Here is a 26,552-nt window from a genome sequence, read left to right as displayed (position 1 = left end):
CTGGTCTCCTGCTATCTTTATTTGCTGATATTTGAAACATTTCTTCTTTTAACCTTTGATTGCTGTATTCAGTTGCACAAATGGACATACCTGCACAGTTTCTGTTTGCTCTCTGTTGCTCTTTATGTTTGTGCCTAAAAAGATCAGTTGTCACAATCAAAGCCAGAAGTTGGCCAACTGTCTTACTGCTACAAGAAGTACAAATTCTCTATATATTTGGAAGTGGTTTTTTTTTATTATTTGCAGATGATTCCGTAAATTCTAGTCCTGGAAGAACTGTGGAAGTCAGATAGATAGATAGATAGATAGATAGATAGATAGATAGATAGATAGATAGATAGATAGATAGATAGATAGATAGATAGATAGATAGATAGATAGATAGATAGATAGATAGATAGATAGATAGATAGACAGACAGACAGACAGACAGACAGACAGACAGACAGACAGGCCTTGTTTCCCCGAAAATTAATTTTTGCTCCAAAAAATACATTAGGGCTTGTTTTCAGGGGATGTTTTATTTTACAGTCATGTCATCTTCTATAGTGGACCCTCGACATACGCATGGCTCGACGTGAGCACTTTTCAAGGTACGGACTTCTCTGGCCACAAGATTTCCAATTGACTTGTGGCCGGAGAATCGACCTACGGACCGGAAGGGGGATGGGGGAAAGCGTCAAATTCCAGTCCGTAGGCTGCTGATCGTGCTTCTGGATGCCTTCCAGGGCTTCTCCGCCACCATGGGAGGCATCTCGGAGAACCCCGCCACCGCAGATTGTGCTTTCGAGGCACGATTGGCGGTGGGGGGAACCTCCGAGAGGCCTCCCATCGTGGCAGAGAAGGCATCCGGAGGTCCCCCTTGGCACCGATAGTGCCACATAGGATGTGTCAACTCTAAGCAACAAATGTTATGTTGTTTCCCAACCAAGGTTGCTTAGCCAAAAAGTTCTTTTCTAACCTGTACATCATTTTCCATTTATTTTACACTTTAAAATACTTTTTGTTTTTCCTGGTGCAACTAATGTACTCTAACTCATGGCTAGGGAAGCAAAGTGAAATGCTATATTCTCAACCAATCATGATTATTTGATGGTCATCGTGATCTTTCCAATAGGTATCATGATGAATAAGCAGCAGAACCTCATATTCCAATCTCTCAAATCATGCTCATAGAGGCTGCACCATCTTGACTACAAGGTATATCTTTTCTGTGTTCTCACTAGTGTACTATCAAGTGCAAAATGAACGCTGATAAGATACTTAAGTCACTTCTAATAAAAGTTTAGTTATGCAGAATATAATTACCTAGAAAGTGTTTTATTCATTTTCTGTATTTTTCTTGTCTCCTGCCCTTGCAAAATGAATGAATTAGAACAAGCAGTTTGAATTCCCCCTGAAAGGAGAATTATTTTTCTGGACATTCACAGAATTACTAGGTTGCCCTTTTCTTGTGATCTTCACTTATTTCACATTTAAGACTGCTAGACTAAGCATTTAACATGTCATTACAAGCAGAGCTCCTTTAAGAAGAAAAAGCTTTGATTTATTCTAGCACAGGCTAGCCTCAATCCATATTTGGCTATTTTGTGACAGGGCTTAAGGACTTTATTTTCATGTCTGATTTTTCAATTTGTGTACATAGGGGGATAACTTAAACAAAGGATATAGACATTTTCCTTAAATGTGTGATCAAACCATGGACAATGATAGCTGCTATCTCCCACCATATATGTGCTATCTGGTTTTAATATTGTATACCTCTCCCTCTCCCTCCCTCCCTCCCTCCCTCCCTCCCTCTCTCTCTTTCTCTCTCTCTATCTCTCTCTTCCCCCCTCAGTCATTTCACAGTAGCTACTGATACAGGCTTGTTCAGTGACAGCCCTTTAGGTTCCAGCTTCTTCTTCCTCCATCATGAACAAAACAGACCTTGCTTCTCCCCTTCTTCTATGCAAACAAGCAAAGCTTCCACACCCACAAAACACTGGACTGCAGGTTATGATTTCAATAATCATTCTAATCATCTTAAAACTGCAGAGCTAGAAGGGACCCTATGGATCATCAAGTCCATCCCCTGTCAAGGAGGCACAGTGGATAATAAAACTCCACAGCCAGACACCTAAACCACGGAACTATCTAGCAGTTCTAATCCGCTGTTTTATTCCAGGTAATAGTGGCTACCAAGTCTTAACATTTTCACATTCTTTCCAAAGGCCACATTATAGATTCCAAGACAGTGTATTCTCCTTTGAATAATAAAACAAGGCATCTCTTAATTGCAAAAAAAGCAACCAACTCTCTCAACAGATATTTGTTGAACACGATGAACTCCACTTGGGAAGTACTCAGATGCTCCATTCCCTAGCTAGCTACATGCCTAGAAAGTAGAATCATAATTAAAACTGCATGTGTCCTTCCCCCAGTCCAGCACTATATTCTGTGTTTTGGTTTTAATCAGCATCATATTTTACCCATGCAAAAACTGTTATCTGCTGCAATGTTTCAGTTTGGTAATATACAAACATTTAAGTGTATGGATATGGCTTAGGCTGGTCCTAGGTTTCATGGGTTATTATGGCAGGCAGAAGGGATCCCAGCATTCTTCCTCCCACCAGCAATCAGGCTGAGAACAGTCCTTATTCTTCAAAGGCCAGTATCCTATTCAGAGCATGTGTTCCCCCTGTTTCAGAAGCTTCGCATTATGCGATCAATCATGCAACTGGTTGCACAGCTGATCTCACAACCAATATTTGGCAAGATCCCCTTGACCTGTGGTCCAGAAACCCAACATGATACTGGCGTAAGTCTCTAACAAATAGCTTTTGAATCACAGAGTCTCAGAGGTCAGGCAAACAAAACAAAAAAATAAAAGACAAAAATGTTGTGGCACCTTAAAGACTAGCTGCTGTATTCTAATGTGAGCTTTCGTGGATCAAGTTCACTTCCTTGAAATATCAGAGTGAGACACTAAGTGACAAGAATGAGTCTCAGTGGGGATCGCTTATAACACCCTTAGCTGGTACAATTGACTTAAATATTTGAGAAGTAATATCTAAAATAGTTTTCTATATCATTCATTAAAAATGAGAATTCCGTGGAGAATGTAAGCAGCCGCTCACCCAATGGTGGATCATCCATTTGGGCAAATGAGACATTCCCATTCCCAGACTTTGGGTGCACCAGCCATCCTACTATTCTCTGCCTCCTTACTACTATGTGTGTATATGTGAGTGCTTACTTGCCTATCTACTTCTATGTACATGTGTAAGACAATAGTGTGGCTTTGGCACCTGGCAGTACCCACTATTGGTTGCTGTGCTGTCCACACCACCACCCATAGAGAATACCAAGTACAGTACTGCTATGTTCACACTAAAACCAATTTAAAAGTTCTGCATGACATACAGTATTTAAAAGTGCTATCATATCACACCTCAGTCTTCTTTCTTCAAGGCTAAACATGCCCAGTTCTTTCAGCCTTTCCTCATAAGGCTTGGTTTCCAGTCCCTTGATCACCCTTGTCGTCCTCCTCTGAACTTGTTCCAATTTGTTAGTCTCCTTCTTGAAGTGCAGTGTCTAGAACTGGCCACAATACTCAAGGTGAGGCCTGACCAGTGCTGAATAGAGGGGGACTAGCACCTCACAGGACTTGGAAACTATACTTCTATTAATGCAGCCTAAAATAGCATTTGCCTTTTTTGTAACCACATCTCACTGTTGGCTCATACGTAGCTTGTGGTCTACGACAAACCCAAAATCCTTCTCGCTCATAGTTTTTCTGAGCCAGGTATCCCCCATCTTGTAACTGTGCAATTGGTTTCTTCTTCTGAGGTGCAATACTTTACACTTGTCCCTATTGAATTTCATTCTGTTGCATTCAGCCCAGTGCTCCATCCAATCAAGGTCATTTTTAATTTTGTTTCTGTCTTCTAGGGTATTAGCTATTCTGCCCAACTTTGTATCATCTGCAAATTTGGCAAGCATTCCCTGCACTTCCTCATCCAAGTCATTAATAAAAATATTGAAGAGCACCATGCCCAAGACTGAGCCTTGGGGTATCCCACTAGTTACCTCCTCCCAGTTAGAGAAAGACCCATTAATCACCATTCTCTGAGTATGATTCTGTAGCCAATTGTGTATCCACCTGACTCTTGATCTATCCAGCCCACATTGAGGTAGCTAGCTAATGAGTACATCATGGGGCACTAGTTATTGCTTGCGCAATGACTGCTTTATGATGTTTTCTAGAATTTTGCCTGGGATTGATGTGAGGCTGACTGGCCTGTAGTTCCCAGGTTCCTCTTTTTTGCCCTTTTTGAAGATAGGGACAACATTGGCCCTCCGCCAATCCTCTGGCACCTCACCTGTTTCCCATGTTTTCAAGAAAATAATGGATAGCAGTTCTAAGAGTTCTTCAGCCAGTTCCTTCAGTACTCTTGGATGCAGTTCATCTGGCTCTGGAGATTTGAACCCATTCAAGGTGGTAAAGTATTCCTTGACTATTTGTTTATCTCCAGCTACAATCCTGCTCCCCCACTTGCACTTCCAATTTGCTTTATCAAGGCTCAGCATTTAACCTTAATGCCTTTTGAGTGTCCCAAGAATGTCCAATATATTTATATATTATAATGATAATGTTATCTTTTCTCCAAGCTCTAAATGGTATATGTAACTTTCTCTCTTCTCTCATTTTCACTCTCACAAGAACTCTGTGAGGGAGACCAGGATAAGAGTTATTGACTAGCCCTACATCTTCTGTGAGTTTCAAATCCTGTGGATTTGAACCTAAGTCTTCCCATTCAGTATAGTGCTTGGAAAAGTTACTTTTTGGACTACAGCTTCTAGACTCTTCTTGCTAGTATGGCCATTGACAGAGTAGCAGTAGTACAGGTGTACACCAGGGTGCGATAACCAAAAGATCTTTTCTGAGATGATGAAGACGCCAAGCACCAGAGTAGTGTTGATAGCAGATGTTGTATTATTAACAGAATATACAGGTATATTTACAGCTAAGTCTTTGTTCTCAATTCCAAAGTAATGTACAACAGTTTCCACAAAGTTTAGTGCATATATCAGAGTCAATGTCCAGTAAATAAGTTCAGTAGTCATATACCATACGTACCGTCCAAGTAGCCAGAGTTCCTCTTCAATACCAAACACGTAGACACGGCTTCCTCCAGGATTCTCCAGCACAGGAACAAGATGACTCTTCTCCACGAACACACCAACCAGCATCACCACCAACAACCCACAGATTGTGTATGCTTGGTCTGCTAGTTTTATCCCATAGATGACCAATCCTAGGGTTACATTCACAGCTGTTCCAATCACCTCAGCTGTATACTTTCAAGCTTTGCTTCTTTTTATAGTACGGATCCTGACAATTACTTATCGTAATGTACAAAATTTGATTTAACAATTCTATCAGGTTTAGCCCAAACCTGTCAGCCATTTTGGGAGTTATAGTCCAGAATGTAAATAAATAAATTCCAAAGTTCTGATTTTGTACCTGAATTGCAAATAGGGTTCTGAAGCACAAATGGAGCCCTGAAGTCTGGGGAAAGATACCAACTACACATTAGATTATTACCTCATCAACAATATCACGGGGGGGGGGGAATCTTGAGAGGAAAACAGTATTTGGAAGACACTGTCAACATCTTCTTACTCTACCACAGTAGTAAACTGGATAGGAGCTTCACATTACTACAGTTTCTGAAAGTACAAGAACAATAAACACACTACAGACTGCACACCTACGGTATGTAGTTTGATCTTGAGGTTAAAGCTTAGTTGAGATTAAAAAAGGGATTTCAACCACCACATTAAATCAACCTTTTTAAACACAACTGAAAAATTCCAGATTGTACACTTGACACAGCTACTTTAAATTCCCCCACATACTATTAAAGCATTCATGTTTTAGAGCCAAAACTATTAATCTAATGTGTAGTAAAAGAGTAGGAATAAAAAGGAAGACAAAGAGAGGGCATGGCAAGAGTGATGTGGGGACAGCAGCTGCTCTACAGAAATAGGTTTTCTTCATAAATCTCCCCACCAACAACAGTACCTCAGCCTATGGACATTTGCTCAGCAGACTGGGACCAATTCATACACTAAGTTTAAACATAGTGGAGGTTCCTTTGCAAACACATGAACGTATCATACAAAATAGAAACACAAAACTCTGGATCATGGTTGTGTACCTTCACCACCGGCTGTGCTGATCAGGATTTTTGGGCATTGTAGTCAAAGAACATCTAGGGACCCAAGGTGGAGAGCCACTAATAGTAAAACACTGGGAGACAGGAGCGAGAAGTAGTCCAGGGACCACATGTGAACCAAGATTGTTGTGGCCCATCAGAGTTCACAAAAAATTATTTCCAAGGAAAAAGAAAAGTGCCACTTCTAGAAGCTTCCGGAAACAGTAGTTTGCCTTTCAAATAGGCTTTCTAATAGGCCGAAGCACCCCTACCCTATATGTTTGCCACCAATGAATTCCTATTTTCCAAAATCACAAGTGGACATCTGACCACTTCTGATTTTGTCTTTTGCTTTTTCACTGTATGGTGTCTGTGGCCCATGGAGGGTTCCAAAGGAATAAAATTACCCCCTCCCCCCCCCCCGATGCATCTTTTACTGGCTTGAAAGAGGCACACATCATATTGTTGATTTCCTTGCCAAAGCTAACAGGACAACATACCTTAGCTATTAGAAGTAGTGTAGTTACCACTGGCTCTCACAGGATATTGAGGCCCTATACATTCAGTTTTGTCATGAAATTAGGTTTGCCAATCTTCAGAAACGTCTGAAAACAAGACCTCCTGTTAGAAGTGCTGACACAATCACAAGGCATAGTGATGCATTAATGAATGATGCTTCTGAGATGCAGCAAGATAATTTGTTGGGTGTTATTAGTGAGTGTGATATGCACTCAATTCACATGCTAGCAAGGTTATGCTCAAAATCCTACAAGGTAGGCTTCAGCAGTATGTGGACCGAGAATTCCCAGAAGTACACGCTGGATTTCGAAGGGGCAGAGAAACTAGAGACCAAATTGCTAACATGCGCTGGATTATGGAGAAAGCCAGAGAGTTCCAGAAAAACATCTACCTCTGCTTCATTGACTACGCAAAAGCCTTTGCCTGTGTGGACCACAGCAAACTATGGCAAGTCCTTAAAGAAATGGGAATGCCTGGCCACCTTATCTATCTCATGAGAAATCTCTATGTGGGACAGGAAGCAACAGTTAGAACTGGATATGGAACAACTGATTGGTTTAAAATTGGGAAAGGAGTACGACAAGACTTTATATTGTCCCACGGCTTATTAAACTTATATGCAGAATACATTATGCAAAAGGCAGGACTGGAGGAATTCTAAAATGGAATTAAGATTGCTGGAAGAAAATATTAACTACCTCAGATATACAGATGATACCACTCTGGTGTCAGAAAGTGATGAGGAATTAAAGAACCTCTTAATGAGGGTGAAAGAGGAGAGTGCCAAAAATGGTCTGAAACTCAACATCAAAAAAATGAAGATCATAGCCACTGCTGCCATCATCTCCTGGCAGACAGAAGGGGAAGGTATGGAGGAAGTGACAGATTTTAATTTCTTTCGCTCCATGATCACTGCAGATGGTGACAGCAGCCCCGAAATTAAAAGACACCTGCTTCTTGGGAGGAAAGCAATGAGAAACCTAGACAGCAGCATAAAAAGCAGAGGCCTCACTTTACCGACAAAGGTCCGCATAGTCAAAGCTATGATTTTTCCAGTAGCGATGTGTGGAAGTGAGAGCTGGACCATAAAGAGTTCTGACCGTTGAAGAACTGATGCTTTTGAATTGTGGTGCTGGAGGAGACTCTTGAAAGTCCCCTGGACTGCAAGGAGAACAAACTCAGGAAATCAACCTTGAGTGCTCACTGGAAGGACAGATCCTGAAGCTGAGGCTCCAATACTTTGGCCATCTCATGAGAAGAGAAGACTCCCTGGAAAGGACCCTGATGTTGGGGAAATGTGAAGGCAGGAGGAGAAGGGGATGACAGAGGACGAGATTGATGGGCAGTGTCATTGAAGCTACCAACATGAATTTGACCCAACTCCAGGAAGCAGTGGAAGACAGGAGGGCCTGGCGTGCTCTGGTCCATGGGGTTACGAAGAATCGGGCACGACTTAACGACTAAGTAACAACAACAAATTAGCAAGCCACTGCCTATACTGACAGCCTGAACAAGTACAATATTGTTACTTATAATTCAAAGCTAGCCTGTGTTAAAAAAAGACATGTGGTTTGAGGAAAATGTAATTAATTTGGTGGTGTAAGCCTTCATAAATTATCAAGTATTCCCAATAGCAGTCCTGGAAAACTTACAGGGAACATGAGCTGCCTTTCAATTACTCCATTTGCTTGCTACTGGAATTCTTTTAAGGTGGTGAGACGTTGGTTGCATTATAAATGCTGAAACCATCCACACCATTGACACATTGCTCCACCTTTAATTAAGACCGTAATGTTCCTCTGGGCCATACAGAAGCCAGTAATCTGCATCCAGAGGCTGTCACTCTCTTCTCTAATGGACTGCAGCACACAAAAATTAATTATAGGGGAAAGGTTGCTGTTGCAGCTGGGGCTAATGTCTCTAGATTCCAGAGCAAATGTTTCGCTGTTGATCAAAACAAGAAGCTCCATTTGCCGCACCCATAACACTGTGTGCATTGTGCCAACTTCACACTTTTCAGTGCTTAAAACTTTATTTTCAAAATAACTAGCTCCCCTCCCCCTTCTCTCCCCATTTAAATGGAAGCCGTTTCTGCATCTATTCCTTACAGCATGTTGTGTTTTGAGAATTGGTCCACATTAAGACATGTTCATAGTAGGGGTGCCAGATCTATCCCCTGAGATTATGGGGTCAACGTTCGAGATGTATGGGTGGAGTTGTTTGACAGCCATTGTAAATGGTGTGTTTATGACACAGAGCCACAATGCAGAGATCCCATAATATCACCCTTATCATTCTTGAGTCTATAGTATTGCTTAAGGTAAGAAAAGTTCTGTCAGATATAGACAGAATGTGTTTTCTGTTAAACGAGAGGATGGAGAAAGTTGCATGCTTCGTAGCACACATAGTGAACATGCCAAAAATAGCACAGTTTGAACTAGCACTCCCTCCTTGATCCAGGTTTAAGGATCTTCTGATGTAATCACTGGGCTAATTGTGACCATAAAATGCTTTTATTGTTATTGCTGTTGTTGTCCTAGGTACATAGGATAGGGTGGAGAGTGTTTCTTGTGGCATAAATAGTAAAACTACATTGAATGTGAACAAACTTTGATATTGTTCCAGAAAGTTGCAAACGAGTTTTACTGAATGTAGTTTTTGACTAGGTGTTTTGTATATGCCGATAAATGTTTTTGATTGGTTGGTTGATTGATTGATTGATTGATTGATTGAGTCTACCAGGACTCCCAAAATGATCTATAACTGGCAGTTACTAAAAACAGATTAAGAATATTTAATAAACACACGAAAACATTAATTAAAGCAGGTTTTTAAAAAAATCTCTAAAAGCCTATTTTAAAGCCAATCTTAATGATTAAACACCTTTCAGAACAGTACAGTTTTTGCTGCTCGCTGGAAGCTTAACAAAACTGCAACCCACCTGATTTCCCTTGAGAAGGAATTTCACAATCAAAGTGCTGAAATAAAGAACGCCCTGTCTAAAGTATGCTCCAGCGTAGCCTGTACATGCAAAAGAGTTTCCATGGAGGATCTTAGATTCCAGGCAAGCACATGCAGTATGAGGTCAACTTTCAGATAACCATTTAGGCTTTGTAATATCAACAATCAGCACACTGAATTGAGGCTGAAAAGAAAGCATGGTTCATGACTGGATGGCAGATGCAGGTTGCAGAATCATAGAACTGTAGAGCTAGACGAGATCTCAAAATTCATCAGGATACACACCCTGCCAAACTAGGAAATTCAGAACTAAAGTGTCCCTGGTGAATGACTATCTAGACTCTCTCTGAAAACTTCCAGTAAAAAAGAGTCCACCGCCTCTGAATCAGTCTATCCTCCATCAAACACACATTCTTGTCAAGACACTCTTCCTCATCTTTAAATCTCTTTTCTTATAATTTGATTCCATCACTTTGAGGCTTACCTTCTGGAGCCCAGAATACAAGCTTGCTCCATCTCAGAATGACAATTTTCAAATATTTGAAGATGGATGTCATCTCACCTCTGAGTCTTCTTTTCTTCGGGCTAGACATCCCACACAGTTGATTGTGGGAAATGTGGGAAATAATCATGCAAAAATTATTTTGAGAAGCAATCCACAAGACCTTTTCCAAAGTAGCAGGCCTGAATTCCCTTCAAGTAACTTCAGTAATATTTCAGTCCATGTATTATCGCAAATGCTACTAAATTAAGATTGGTTCTTTCCACTGAATAATACCTTAAATGTGTTAATTGAAACAAGAGAAATGCATGGATTTTTTAAAATATCCTTTCCATTACCACTGGTTACCTTTTCTCAAGAGACAGCACAGATTAAAATCCGATTTGAAATCTACAAAGATATTTGGGAATTGATTCATGAACAGATTAGCCATATTATTAATTGGTTAAAGCTCTCAATCCTCACAAAACAACTCTCAGGGCTTAAACATGAGCACCCACTCTGCACATCTGACTCAAGATTTGCTCTAATCAGGAAAGAGAAATGTAATACGTGTCTGCATTTTGTTGGTATCATTAAGGTAATTGATTTCTCCCCTGTAACACATGTCCCTTGATACCAGTCCTTATCATCAAGATGGGGATGGGGAAGGACAGGCAATGATTTGCAATTTGTATTGTCTGATCCTAGCCACAATAGATTGACTGGAGTGTGTGTGCGTGTGTGTGTGTGTGTGTGTCTCATTTTTCCCTTTATTTTATCTGCTATTTCTTATATTTACTCATATTTCTTTTCCTCTTCTTTGCCAAGACATCATAAATTGAGACCACTACTTTTTTATAACTCTATAAAATATACAACAATGTGATCCGTAAAACTGTAAAACTGAGAAGAGTGAGTGGATACACCTGGGAATATTTTTTGTGTGATTACAGAATTTAACTACAGTAACTTTTCCACCTGAAGGTTCTATCATGTTATGATGGCCTGGTGATACCTTTGTGAGAGACTCTATAAGCCAGAAGTGAACAAGAACCTTTTGTGTGGGGGGGGGGGATAGGGGGTTGCTTATGTGAAGACAATTTATGCATTCAGGTACCTTTCCTTTTCAAACACACAGCATTCCGTGTGAGGAGAAAGATGAAATATGGGGCAAGGCAAGTATAGCCTTGCTTCTTAGATCAACAAAATATGTAGTGTCTGAACATGTCTTGGATGTCCATTGATTGACTGATTGATTGATTGATTGATTGATTGATTGATTGATTGATTGATTGATTGATTGATTGATTGATTGATTGATTGATTGATTGATTGATTGATTGATTGATTGATTTCACCTATAAATTGCCCCATTAGTGCACAGCACTATTCTGGGCAGTTAATATAAAATCCTAAAGACACAACAATACAAATACAATAGAACAATCATAAGCATCACATAGACAGGACAATCAAGCTGAATCAGCATTAAGCCACTGCAACGAATTCATTACTTTGGATGGATTTGGATCCTACCCAATGGATCCTACCCTTTGAGCCTATCAAATGGAGCTGCAGAAAACAAACTTGTTCCATCTTTGAAACAAAGTGTTTATGTATGAACAAGTGAATGAATGGAATCTAGGCAATAACACTGGGTCCATGACAACAGTTTATGAATCCTTTGGGCCAATCAAGGTTCCACAGCCTGTAGCGGAGAGTAAGTTGCCTGTGAAAATGTGGCTGAAGCTGTCTCTAGATCTGTAATATCAGTGTGGTCCTTTGTACATTGTTGACCCAATGTTCACAATTGACGTCAATGAAAGGCCCATTGTGTCACATTTTCGACATGACTACTGTGCACCACACTTGGCCGTGCACCACACTTGGCTGATTTGTTATATGATGTTTTGTGTTAGGGTAAATGAAAAGTAGGAAACTGCACTGGGCCACTCAGGTATAATCTAAACCAAATCCCCTATGAGTACACAGTGGAAGTAAAGAACAGATTTAAGGAACTAGATTTGGTGGACAGAGTGCCTGAAGAACTTTGGATAGAGGCTCGTAACATTGTCCAGGAGGCAGCAACAAAAACCATCCCAAAGAAAAGGAAATGCGAGAAAGCAAAATGGCTGTCCAACGAGGCCTTAGAAATAGCAGAGAGGAGAAGGGAAGCAAAATGCAAGGGAGACAGGGAAAGTTACAGAAAATTGAATGCAGACTTCCAAAGAATAGCAAGGAGAGACAAGAGGGCCTTCTTAAATGAAGAATGCAAAGAAATAGAGGAAAATAACAGAAAAGGAAAAACCAGAGATCTGTTCAGGAAAATTGGAGATATTAGAGGAACATTTTGCACAAAGATGGACATGATAAAGGACAAAAATGGGAGGGACCTAACAGAAGCAGAAGACATCAAGAAGAGGTGGCAAGAATACACAGAGGAATTATATCACAAAGATGTGGATATCCCGGACAACCCAGACAATGTAGTTGCTGACCTTGAGCCAGACATCCTGGAGAGTGAAGTAAAGTGGGCCTTAGAAAGCCTGGCTAACAACAAGGCCAGTGGAGGTGATGGCATTCCAGTTGAACTATTTAAAATCCTGAAAGATGATGCTGTTAAGGTGCTACATTCAATATGCCAGCAAGTTTGGAAAACCCAACAGTGGCCAGAGGATTGGAAAAGATCAGTCTACATCCCAATCCCAAAGAAAGGCAGTGCCAAAGAATGCTCCAACTACCGCACAATTGCACTCATTTCACACGCTAGCAAGGTTATGCTCAAGATCCTCCAAGGTAGGCTTCAGCAGTATGTGGACCGAGAACTCCCAGAAGTACAAGCTGGATTCCGAAGAGGCAGAGGCACTCGAGACCAAATTGCTAACTTGCGCTGGATTATGGAGAAAGCCAGAGAGTTCCAGAAAAACATCTACTTCTGCTTCATTGACTATGCAAAAGCCTTTGACTGTGTGGACCACAACAAACTATGGCAAGTTCTTAAAGAAATGGGAGTGCCTGACCACCTTATCTATCTACTGAGAAACCTATATGTGGGACAGGAAGCAACAGTTAGAACTGGATATGGAACAACTGATTGGTTCAAAATTGGGAAAGGAGTACAACAAGGCTGTATATTGTCTCCCAGCTTATTCAACTTATATGCAGAATACATCATGCGGAAGGCTGGACTGGAGGAATCCCAAGCCGGAATTAAGATTGCCGGAAGAAATATCAACAACCTCCGATATGCAGATGACACCACTCTGATGGCAGAAAGTGAGGAGGAATTAAAGAACCTTGTAATGAGGGTGAAAGAAGAGAGTGCAAAAAATGGTCTGAAACTCAACATCAAAAAAACTAAGATCATGGCCACTGGTCCCATCACCTCCTGGGAAATAGAAAGAGAAGATATGGAGGCAGTGACAGATTTTATTTTCCTGGGCTCCATGATCACTGCAGATGGAGACAGCAGCCCCGAAATTAAAAGACGCCTGCTTCTTGGGAGGAAAGCAATGACAAACCTTGACAGCATCTTAAAAAGCAGAGACATCACCTTGCCAACAAAAGTCCGAATAGTCAAAGCTATGGTTTTTCCTGTCGTGATGTATGGAAGTGAGAGCTGGACCATAAAGAAAGCAGACCGCCGACGAATTGATGCCTTTGAATTGTGGTGCTGGAGGAGACTCTTGAGAATCCCCTGGACTGCAAGGAGAACAAACCTATCAATTCTAAAGGAAATCAACCCTGAGTGCTCACTGGAAGGACAGATCCTGAAGCTGAGGCTCCAGTACTTTGGCCATCTAATGAGAAGAAAAGACTCCCTGGAAAAGACCCTGATGTTGGGAAAGTGTGATGGCAAGAGGAGAAGGGGACGACCAAGGATGAGATGGCTGGACAGTGTCTGCGAAGCAACCAGCATGAATTTGACACAACTCCGGGAGGCAGTAGAAGATAGGAGGGCCTGGCGTGCTCTGGTCCATGGGGTCACGAAGAGTCGGACACGACTAAACGACTAAACGAAACGAAAATGAAAAGTGCCTGCCACCATTTATTTAAAATGGCTGCCTCTTTTGGCCTTCACTGAAAGCTGCCATTAGAATGGACACAGCAGTTCAGCATCTGCTAAGATGCTCACTTTTAAAAGAGGGTAGATGGTTCCTCTAGCACTGCATTTGAAATATGTCCCTTCAAAAAAGGACATTAGTTGAAAGCAGGTTAAGTTATAATATAAAATCACAGTATATGAGACGAAATGAAAATAAAGATCAAAATGACTGTTCGAAGCTTATTGGCAAACACAAGAACCTTAAAATGTGGTTGAGAGAATGATGAGGTCATAGCACCACATCAGAAGTCAGACTGATGGTTGGATCAGCTTCTTTAAGACAAAAAATGTAATAAGCAACACAGGCTTAATATTGGTTTTGAGAATGCGCATTGTACAGTACTATGTTTTCTCACTTCTATTGAATGGCATGGAAAAATGGAATTCAACACACAGTTTTTAAAAAGAATTTGAAATGTGGATTTACTACAGGATGAAAAAAAAACTTGAATCTTGAGGGTGACCAATGACAAAATGCCGCAGTGAACGAATAAAAACCAGATTGTAAAACCCATAAAATCCAGAATGTTAGAATACTTCACCCATGTAATGAGAAACAAAAAGTAGATATTGTTACAGTTGACCATTTAGAGTGAAACACATGGAAAAAGAAGTGCAGGACAGAGAGGAACATACTGGTCAAAGAACTTTAGAGACTGGTTTAGAGGCAACAGAGAATCATTATTTACGGGAGTTGCTTCCAAAGTCAAAATTTAGTAGGAAAGGAACAAGAAGAAATACAATTCAATGCATGTGAACCACTTGGAAATGTAGGATTTTCCCCCTCACTTGAATATAGCTCTTCTTTTGAAGAATCTCTTTCAGTGCTACCTTGAGAAAAATGTTGTACCATAGAAACAGATCAAATTATTTTAAAAGTAGCCCGTACTGTTCTTGTAGCGATAGGTCAAAAGACCAGAAGACCATGCAATCCCTACGCATGTCGAATCAGAAATATATGCAACGGAACACATGACGAAAGATTTAGCAGAATAATCACCAAAATGCTTAGTAAAACAGTTAGAACAAGGGCTTTCTGTTTCTCTCAAAATCCTGGAGCAAGACAACAAAATTTTGATATTTCACTGTTTCTCCCCTGTTGCACACTGGCAACAAAGATGTGGTGTTTCCAGGAAATGGCCAGCAGGTACTTCAGTGTCCCTCATGTGTTCACAGAGCATGCAGAGGGCATTCACATAAACATCTCTTTAGTTCTGTACAAGCAAAGGGCATCACTTGTAGACAAAGAACTTCACAGAGGATCTTGCAAATAGAATACTTTGTGGTCTTTGCAATTTATCTGGCATCACTTCTAGGGTAATATTGATGTTCCAGATATCATAGAAATGCTAACTAGTCTTATACTTGTAATTCTCTGCACCTCTAACACTGTGAATGCCAGAAGAATGAAGACTGTAATGTAATCCCCTTGGCTCGTACAACTAAACAGTACTGTACTGAGGCACAGAGAGCCACACTGAGTACAATCTATACACCTCCCTTTAGGTGTGAAACATTAAGCAATGTTCAGGTGACAAGTGATACTGATGGATGCACCTTCACATGATGGAATAAATCTTATCTGTTCCCCTGTCTCTTCCAAATTCCCTCACATTGGCTTCTCTCCATTTCTCAGCTTCTTTGTTTCATTCTGCAAAGCAATTAATTTCCCATAAAAGGGACAGGCACCATGATGGTTACAAAGGAGGGGGAGGAAAGAAAACACTTAAAGGGCTAGACCCAGTTGCTAGTCCCAGCAAGGCAGACCACTGAACTAGAAGAATTCATAGTAATACCAATTTGGTGAAGATTGGACTCCCCCAAGCCAGCTGCTAAAGGGCACTTTCCTGGGGAGACCCATTTTGTGGGTGTATTACTCAGATGTCTGAAACCCAATCGTCACCAATCCTGCAGGGCTTGTAGAGGAGAGTCAGAAGAAACATATCTGTGATCTTGGTGTATCTAGGTGCTTGGGGGGCATTTTATAGAATTTTGAAGCAAAAAGGACTTGACAAATTGATTCATCAATTTATTGTAAATTCATAATTTGTGATTCATCAACTGTGATGAATCACCTGTGATAAGAGAGAAATTGGCATAGAAATTATCATTATGAAACCTAATGCAGGATTAAAAACAAAGAGGGTTAAAAACAAAAAGGAGCAGATGGTACTAATTGTAAACTGTTAATATGAAACAATATAATAAAGTTGAAGACACCAATTGTTGTAAGCCGCCCAGAGACCTCTGGGTAGAGTGGGCGGCATATAAATTAAATAAATAAATTGAATAAATAAATAAATAAAAGAATCGTAGGGGCAAAACATAATCTAAACAGTCCTGACGAATTTAAATCTCTACATAAAGAAGAGATTTCTAAATTTAGAAATCTAAATTTAGAAATCTAGTAAATCTAATCATTACTAAATTTGGTTGACTGTGAACAAAAACTGTGGATTGAAACTGGCGATATTATTGAGGAAGAATGCAAAAAAAAAACAATTATTGTAAGCAAAAAAAAAAGAACAAGAAAAACCTAGATGGTTGATGGATTTTAAGAAATACTTAACATTGTAATGTTCAGGTGAAAACCAAAAGCAAAAGGTGACAGAAGTAGGGCCAAAATCCTGACCACAGCTTTTCCATGACTGTCACATAGAGTCAAAGAAAACTATTATAATGGCCAATGCAAAGAAATTGAACAGGACAACAGACAGTTCCAGTCTATGGGACATTATTTTGTTTTGCATACAAAATAATGGCCCATAGACTGAAAATGTCTGTTGTCCTCTTGGCATATTCGTGTTACGATTTTGGCATATTCTTGTTACGATTTTGGCATATTCTTGTTATGATTTGGCATATTCTTGTTATGATTTTGACAGATGTGGCTTGAATTAGTTTCACCAGTATCCCATTTATCACTGGTGTTTTATTTGTTCCCAGTGCTTTCAGAGCACCTTTCATTTCATTTTCTAGAACTGCAGGTTTGTCATTATTTAATTCCTCTTGAAAATAATCTGCCATCTTTTTATCTCTTCTATTCAGAACCTCAGGATACTTTTTTCATTTTGTCTTTATTTTATCCTGGTGAGATAGTGTGCTTCCCTTTTGATCTTTCAGTAATCTTAATCTAATCTTGAATTTCTCTTTGATTTTTTGGATCTCCTGGAAGAGATCTCTTGTTTTTCCTCTTTTGTGGCTCCTCAACTAAAACAACTAAAGTGAGATGGAGGTTTCAGCAAGGATTAATTTATATTTAATGCATACTATTCTTTGAGGCATCTTGTTGGTGCTATAATTATTATCTCTATCTTTGCCCATGTTAAATTTCTGGGGGTTTTCTTTAGCAGTGGCAGTCATCATTAAAATCATGGCAGCACCTGAGATAATAATTAGACAAAAAAACACAGCTGTAAGTGTTCTAAGGTTGCAGTTTGCAATCTGAATAGGCTTATGAAGAAATTAAATAGCAGTGGAATCAGTGTTTGCAAGGAGAATGCAAATCAGATGCAAATTGGCTCCTACTTTATTTGTCTGTTCTTTGTTTCTGTCTAATCCAAGCAGAGGTAATTGATCATGTGTACTACACTACCTTTTAAAGCTCAGTGCTTCCATTATTCAAGGTGATTTCCTGGGGGAGGGAGGAGTGGGAAGTTCCTGAGAACAAAACAACCCAATTTCTGCTAGTGAGGAAAATTGAGGAAATTACAAAGCAGGAATCAAGTGTATCACCATGAAACTACTGAAGTATCAATTTTATTCTAGACATAGTTTGTGTCTTCTTGAAGATGACAGGTAGACTCTGTTGCATGGAAGAAACCTGGGCATGATTTTAATTCTGAACAAGTCAACAGATGAGAAAATTTACCCATCTGTGAAGTGCTTTGGAACATTTGATGATGATGATGATGATGATGATGATGATGATGATGATGTTTTATTTGTTTGTTTGCTTCATTCTTAGGCAGCCTATCTTAAGGTGAGGGGATCAAGGCAATTCACAATGATTAACACAAGTTAAAATAAAAACATAATAAATTGCAAACTTAGAAAACAATTAAATATATAATAGTTTTAGAATGGCGAAGCTGGAAGAGACCCTATGAATCATTGAGTTCAGCCCCTGACAAGGAGATGCAGTGAAGAATCGAACTCCCAACATCTGGCTCCTCAATAATTTTAAAAGTTATTATTGTTATTGTTCTTTGTGTCATGTTCAAGGGACATGTTAATTTCCATGTGATGTAAGCAAAGCTTATACCAAACTATGTTAATGTTCAAGGTGGAACAAGAATCTTTCTTGGTTTTGCTGCCACTAACAAAGGTTAGCCCTTTGGAAATAACCAAAAGTGACAGCTCCGTTGCTCCAAGATACTTCTAATAAATTTTGATAATGGGAGAGAGGCAGCAGAAGGAAAGGCAAGTCACTGCAACAGAATTTAAGAGATACAACAAGAGAGCACAGAAAACTGCATAATAATAATAATATGTTAGAGAAAGATTGCACAAAAACGGTGTGAAGCTCAACATAAAAAAAACGAAGATCATGGCCACCTCCTGGCAAATAGAAGGGGAGGATATGGAGGTAGTGACAGATTTTACTTTCCTGGGCTCCATGATCACTGCAGATGGTGACAGCAGCCATAAAATTAAAAGACGCCTTCTTCTTGATGACAAACCTATTATGACTTGTCAGAAAGATAATTAAAGCAAATTAAGTGTGAGCTTTCACTAGAAGCCAAAATACTTTGGCTATCTCATGATAAGAGAAGACTCCCTGGAAAAGACCCTGATGTTGGGAAAGTGTGAGGGCAAGAAGAGAAGGGGACGACAGAGGACAAGATGGTTGAACAATGATATCAAAGCTACCAACATTAATTTGACCAAACTCTGGGAAGCAGCGGAAGATAGGAGGGCCTGACGTGCTCTGGTCCATGGGGTCACGAAGAGTTGGACACGACTTAACAACTAAACAACAACAACAGAGAAAGATTCACCTGCATACAATAAAATGTGAGTGGAATTTATGTTTATTAGGCTTTGGTGTTCAAAAGAGAGAATGAATAGAGACCTTTAATTCCAAGTACTTCTGACATCTTCTGGCTGGTAAGGATTAGCTTTCACTATCAGAGGTTCCTTATTTCTTTAGTGTTTTAAACTGTGAACTTCTACACAGTCAGAGTATTGCATGGTATAAAAGTTGAAGTAATAAATAAATGGAGAAATTTAAAAAATAATTGTTTTTCCTTGTTTATGAAATGAAAAAATTAAATTCTAACACTGCACATATTTTTGCAAGCTTCAAATGTCTCCCCTAGAATCCCGGAATGCCTATGGGAGGGTACACCCCACTGACTGAGACTGGTCTATGCTGTAAACCTTCCTACTCCACTTTATAGGAAATGGCCCTGCTAGCTCATATTGGCAGAGGGATTCTGGGAGCTGCAGTCCAAAAAGCTCTAGTTTAATTTTTAAAAATTATTTCTTTCTGGTATAGCGCTATATCAGATATCACGGATTTTTTTTAAAAAAATATAACACCACAACAGCTGAGTTCTCTGGTGGAATAGTAAGAAAATTTGATGCTGTTCAAAACACCACAGTGATTCCCTGTCAGATTAATCCATGCTTCTACATATGACATGTATTCACACTTTTTTACATCAATTATGAACATGCTAAACCCAATTTAGGGTTAAATCCCAATGTAAATATGGGATTTTTTTAAAAATGGGATTTTTAAAAAAAGTAATGTACAATGGCGCCCTGCATGACGATGATAATCCGTCCCATTGAAATCGCTGTTTAGTGAAATTGTCGTCATGCAAAAAGCCTTTCCCCATTGGAATGCATTGAAACCCAGTTTAATACATTCCAATGGGGAAAATACCTTGTCATCCAGCGAAGATCGCCCATAGGTAAGCCATTTTGCGAGTGCTGATCAGCTGTTAAAATGACTGCCCTGTAAAGCATGGGTCCAGAAAACACAGGGCAGCCATTTTGCGAACCCGACGATCAGTGGAAAAAATTGTCGTCTTGCGAACAAACGGTTCGCGAAGCACAGACCTATTCAATGTCCAGTGAAAATCCCCCATTGAAATGACTGTTTTGCGAATCACTATAGCGATCGCAAAAAGTCATCGTTCCGGATTAACCTTCGCCATGGGGAAACATTGCTAAACGGAACGGAAAAGCCCATTGCGTTCCAAATGGGCCCAAAACTCACCGTTCTGCGATGTTTCCCCATGTTCTGGCGGCCATTTTGGGTGTTCCGGTGGCCATTTTGGGTGTTCCGGTGGCCATTTCGGGTGTTCCGACGGCCATTTTGGAACCGCCGAACAGCTGTTCCCCCGTCGCAATGCGATAAAACATCGGTATGCGATCACATTAGCGATCGCAAAATCCGCATCTCTATGTGGATTCATCGTTAAACGGTGCGCTCGTTATGCGAGGCACCACTGTACATGTCTGAGAGTTGATGTCAGTCCTCTGAGGCTGCAGTCTCAAGCCTCTCTGCAACTTGTTTTGGAATTTTTACACACCTCTTTTACAGGTGTGTAAGGCTGCCAATTAATCTGTGATTGGCTCTCACACACATACACACGCACATCATCACTGGATGATATTCGAAGTTTAAACCAAGCAGGGGCCTCTCAAAAAAGATGTCAACATGATAGCAAACGCAGCCATACACTCCCCCAACATCCTCTTTATTTGATACTATCTCTTAATTGACTCTTTTTTCTTAATTAATAGATACTGGCAATGGAAAAGAGCATTGGCAAAGGCATATCAAGACATTTATCAAACAAGCAAGCAAATGCCAGCATAATTGTTATGCTAACATAGGAGAGAGGGATTCTGTGGCACTGGCTTCTCAGCTGTTGTGACAAATAGATTCTTAGAAGGAGTGCTGAGAGATCCTACCATAGGCTGTTTTGCTCTGCTTTACAAGAAGATTCTTCCGTTTCTGTATTCTTTCTGTCACCATCCATTCCTCTGGGTCTGCAGCAGAAGGAGACACTCAGTCCGTTAGCTTTCCTAGGACCTACTGCATTTGGATTCTTTCAGAATTGTTAGGTAGTTGTGATAGTGTCTGAGACCACTTGTTTTCATCACTCCTCAGTCCAACTTTTGTAATTGCTTTTATTAAATTAAACAGCTCTCAGAATTCTTCAGCCAATATTGCCAGCATGTCATTTTACACTTTCTCCTACCTGGATCTGTTCATGAAAATGTTCTGCAATTTTAGGCAAGGTCATTAGGACCAATATAAATGCAGTTAGTTAATAAGCAGAGAAGAAAATGAATTTTGTCAAAGACATGTGTTGGCAGCTTTTCCAAAGCCTCATGTTTGGGACTTTCATAGATCACCACAGTTCCGGTGATAGATAATGCCAGGCATGGTATTTCTAACCGCAAGCAAACAACAATATTTGCATATAGACAGTGGAAGTCAAAATGACTTTAAAGGTAAAGGTAAAGGTATCCCTTGACATTTTTAGTCCAGTCATGTCTGACTCTAGGGGGCGGTGCTCATCCCGTTTTCAAGCCATAGAGCCAGCACTTGTCTGAAAACAATTTCTGTTGCCACATGGCCATCGTGACTAGGGAACACTGTTTTACCTTTCCACCGAGGTGGTACCTATTGATCTACTTGCATTTGCATGCTTTCGAACTGCTAGGTTGGTGAGGAGCTGGGAAAAGCAACGGGAGCTCACTCCGTCGCGTGGATTCGATCTTACGACTGCTGGTCTTCTGACCCTGCAGCACACAAAGGCTTCTGCGGTTTAGCCCACAGCACCACCATGTCCCTTCCCAAAATGACTTTATTGTGCAGAAATTTTAAAAAATGCTTTTTGAGAAAGTAGGCTTAGTTTAACCCAAACGTAAAGATGAAGTATAAATTAAACCAAAAACAAAAAATTCACTATTCTTAAATCCAGGCTTTTTGCTGCATTATTCACTTGTGTACTGCAGGCAAGTGTGCCAAATAATTACTAACGCTGAGAATGAGACCGGGAGGGGGGGAAGGAGTTTTACATTTATCTCATCATGTCCATTCATCATAATAACAGGCATGTGCCAAGAGCACATTGGATTTGCTGCAGGATCCTCTCTGATAGAAAAGAAGCAACACCCTTTACAAAAGGGGGCTTCCAGACATTTGGCAACATTCAGAAAGAACAAATGTGCATTCACCTGGGAGCCATATTGTGGCTGCCTTATGGCTGAAGGAAAGCAAATGAACAATTTTCAAATGAACATAAAAATCATACTTAAAAGACTTCAAATAGAATATATATATATGTATTTTCCAGCCTCCATCTATAAATTAATATGTACCATCTGGGTTGCATCTGGTGAAATAAAAGTGTTGTCTCATGAGTGGTTGAGGTGTGAGAACGATGAAGCAAGGCTGAGCTGTGTTGGCACGGCTTATTCTACAAAGGCAAGAGTGCTCAAATACAGGATCAGCTGAAGCTCCTTGAACTCTAACACACAAAAAGAGTAATAGAAATTTTCCGGACTATGAACACCTCAGTTCTCCATTCTGGGAGTTTCGCCTACCTTACAGACACCTTACAAACACCTAAAGGGATGCACCTGGGACAAAGGCCTAAACTGGAAGGCTTGGAGGTTGAGAACTAAGCGCAGCTCTACCCGAGCTTCCTGCTCTGAAAGAAAGCTCCCAACAAATACTGGGGCAGAAACAGGAACCTTGGGTGCAGCTAGTCCTAGCTAAGCTTAAAAGTGTTCCAATTTAGTCCTTCCTCCCAGATGCATAAAGGTAAAGGTACTCCTTGACATTTTTAGTCCAGTCATGTCTGACTCTAGGGGGCGGTGCTCATCCCGTTTTCAAGCCATAGAGCCAGCGCTTGTCCGAAGACAGTTTCCGTTGTCACGTGGCCAGCGTGTCTAGGGAACACCGTTTTACCTTACCACCGAGGATGTACCTATTTATCTACTTGCATTTGCATGCACTGGTAGCTTATTGGCCCAACACTACCAGCCCTTACTTACAGAGGTCAGGTCACTGGCAGTAGTGTCTAGAACTCAGCTGTAGTTCCAGATTTTGGATAGTGGGGGGATAGTGCCCAAAGCCCAGCCCCAGCCAAGCCCACTGGCCAGTGGGGAGCTCGTGTGAGGTACTAATCCCCAAAAGTGAGCAGGGGAAGCAAGGGGCTAGTGCTATGAAGTGAGCCCCCCCACCCCAAGACAGATGGGAAAGGGAGAGCAAAATATACAGTTTGGAAATGTACTCATCCTACAGACCTAGTAAAGGCTAATTGGAACTCACTGGTTGGACTTAATGGCCTTACAGGCCCCTTCCAACATCTTTATTCTATGATTCCATGATTCTATGAATGGCAATTGAATCACTTTACCACAAAATGGCTACGTCATTGTTCAGGAGCCCACAAGAAATGATCCCATATAAAAACGGTCTTATTCAGTCCTACTTATATGATAATGAAAAAAGTTTAAAGATTTTGAAAAGTATAATTATATTATTTCTTAAAAATATGCTCTAATGCCAAAATCCGTTATCTTGCTAAATATAAATTTGGGTTCATGGTTCATTCAACAATGGCAGGGCAGCGGGCAATGTGATAGGAGCAGGGAGGGTCCCTCCCACTGGGAACAAACCAAACACCAAGCCATGAAACAAGTTTTTCCAGTAGCTTCATGGTGGTTTGTGGCTAACCACAAACCATCATGAAGCACCATCTTTCAGGTTCATGCCCATCTCTATTTTCAGGGATAAATGCCAGTTGCGAGGGTCATAGACTTATTTTTCCCAGAGTTCTAGGAAGGTCTAGAGTATTTTTAGGAAACTGAACGAACCTCAAACTTTCTGACCTGATAAGTTAAGAGAAATTTAAGTATATATACCTTTCAAGGCATCATTCTCCATGTTGGGACTGAGTTTCACACATGCCAGGCATGTGACTGAGAAACAGGACCTTATCAAAAATGGCACCATTTCCCTCATGTTACTTGTTCTATGAGATCAGCCCAAAAACAAAGCACAGGAAAAAAAAATGAAAATAACAATAGACCAAAAAAATGGCACCTTAAAAGCTAACTGCTATATTTTAATCTGAGGTTTCATGGATCAAATCCACTTTCTAAGACTTGATCCACAAAATATCACATTAAAATAAAGCTAGTCTTTTTATCTCTTCTTTTTTAGCTTTTATTGTGCTTTTGGTTTTTCATCTGATATGCTTGCCCAAACCAACATAAATACTTTGAAAACTTGTTAAAGGAAGTGACCATTTCTATGCTAAAGAAGGAAGGAATAAAGATGAACAATCAGTAATAGACCAGATGGGCGGGATACAAATCAAATAAACAAACAAACAAATATTATTGTCACATATTTCCTTCAAATAAGTGTTGTTATGGCTGACAAGACGAAGCTCTGAATCCCAACAAGATACAGACTCAGTGGTTCAAACATCTAGGAGTTGGGTGGGTGACCTGATCTGGATGGAGTTATGCTCCTTCTGAAACCAACTTAAAGTGACCTTAACAGGGTTTTCAAGGTAAGTGAGATATTTAAGGAGTGGTTTTACCAGTTCTCCTCCCCCAGTGAGTTACCATGGCTTAGTGGGGATTCAAATCTTCTTTCTTCAGAGTCCTATTCCATCACTCTATGTACTACACCATACGGGAAACTTGAGGGACTACTTCTCCCTAATAACACCTACTTGATCACCAAGATCTGCTGGAGAGGGCTCCACCATGCCCCACAATGGCGAATGATCCACTATGTGGAGACACAGTAGAGGGCTTTCTCAGCTGCTCTCCCATTAAAGGCTCGACTTATGCCAACACTGAGCTCATTTTGATACCATTAAAATGTGACTATTAAGAAAACAAACAAACAAACAAACAAACAAACACGCACACACACACACACACACACACACACACACACACACACACACACACACAATATTGGAAAACAGTTCTCTCCCAGGCAAAGCCATTAAAAGTCTATGAAGAAAATCCCATTGTTGATTTTCTGGGTGTCACTATTGCTTTGCCCCATGATATCAGCACTGTTGATATTCAGCATGTGCAGCGCAATGTGAAGCCATCTTGTTACAAATGAATGCCCTGATGCCATTTTGTGCATCTTACCTCCACTTATTTATAACTCTTACAAATTGTTTTCATTTCCAAATGATGGCACTATCAGATTTTATATATTTTTTCCTTCTCCCTTTACCTATCAAATGTTTTCCCTCTAATCGCAACATTACATCACCTTGGTTACATTACACACGAAAACTGTCACACAATGAACAAAATACTTCAAAGCAGTGTTATCAGGAACTTACCTTGGTCTGAGGTTGACTGGAAACACGGTGCTTCTGTTTGGAAATAAAGAAGTGTTTAATTTTTGTCTTGGTTTCTTTCAGGTGCAAAGTTATGGCATTTCTGAGTTTGCCCTTGCAGTCAAAATGTCTTGGTCAGAAGCTTTCCGTTAGCACGTAAGCGGAGTCAAGTGGAGGATGAGATCAGCAGGAAAGTAGATATTTTTGCAAATGTTTTAACAATTTCTAGAGTTTTCTGAAAAGAAGTGGTTTTTGCGAAAGTGACTTTTAAAAAGTGAAGTCTGAACAAAAATAGCAGTACATCCCACGCTGCTTCACAACCCAAAAGGGACTGACCCATCTAGAAGAACCCATCTTGACACATAGCAAACCACTCAGTAGCCTTTGAAATTGAGTGGGAATTTCAAGGCAGATCTCTCTGGTTAATGTCTAACAACCTAACAACTTATAGATATTGCTTTTGCTTGTTTATATTAAACAGCTGGTAAGGAGCTTTTTTGTGTGGTTTGATGGTTTGTCCATTGGTATGTGTTAAAGGGTTTTTTAGAAAACCTGTTTCATTGTGTTCTACTTCATAAAAGCCATTTATGAGTTCAAAAGAGAGAGAGAGATGTGTGTTATAAGTGCATCAATATTCAGACATGTCTGACTGATTATGAGCGTGGCATTGGAATATCTGAACATTGTTTGATCCAGCCGTCTGCAGTCTATTTCTTCTAGGTGTGATAAAAGGCCGCTATATTTAGCATTTGATAAGAATTAAACTTTTCAAACATGGTCGGGCCTTAGGAACTCCTTGACACCTAATGCTTTTAGAGTGTTCAACAATGCATACACTTCACAACAAAATTACAATAACATGCATTTTCTATTCATTACAGCAATATGGATGTATTTGAAAACAAACATAACAGCAAACAGTATTT

At 40.1% G+C, this 26,552-nt stretch overlaps 1 long non-coding RNA gene across 1 annotated transcript; it reads left to right on the top strand.

Moving 5' to 3' along the window:
- The first annotated feature begins 1,034 nt into the window (after nt 1-1,034).
- LOC144589274 (uncharacterized) lies at nt 1,035-7,267 on the top strand. Its single transcript, XR_013545314.1, has 2 exons — nt 1,035-1,200; nt 1,841-7,267. It is a non-coding gene; the product is annotated as an uncharacterized LOC144589274 (long non-coding RNA).
- Nucleotides 7,268-26,552: the final 19,285 nt, after the last annotated feature.

This window comes from Pogona vitticeps, chromosome 4, assembly GCF_051106095.1.
Source record: "Pogona vitticeps strain Pit_001003342236 chromosome 4, PviZW2.1, whole genome shotgun sequence".
Classification (NCBI taxonomy): Eukaryota; Metazoa; Chordata; class Lepidosauria; order Squamata; family Agamidae; genus Pogona; species Pogona vitticeps.
This window is presented reverse-complemented; position numbering and strand designations above follow the sequence as displayed.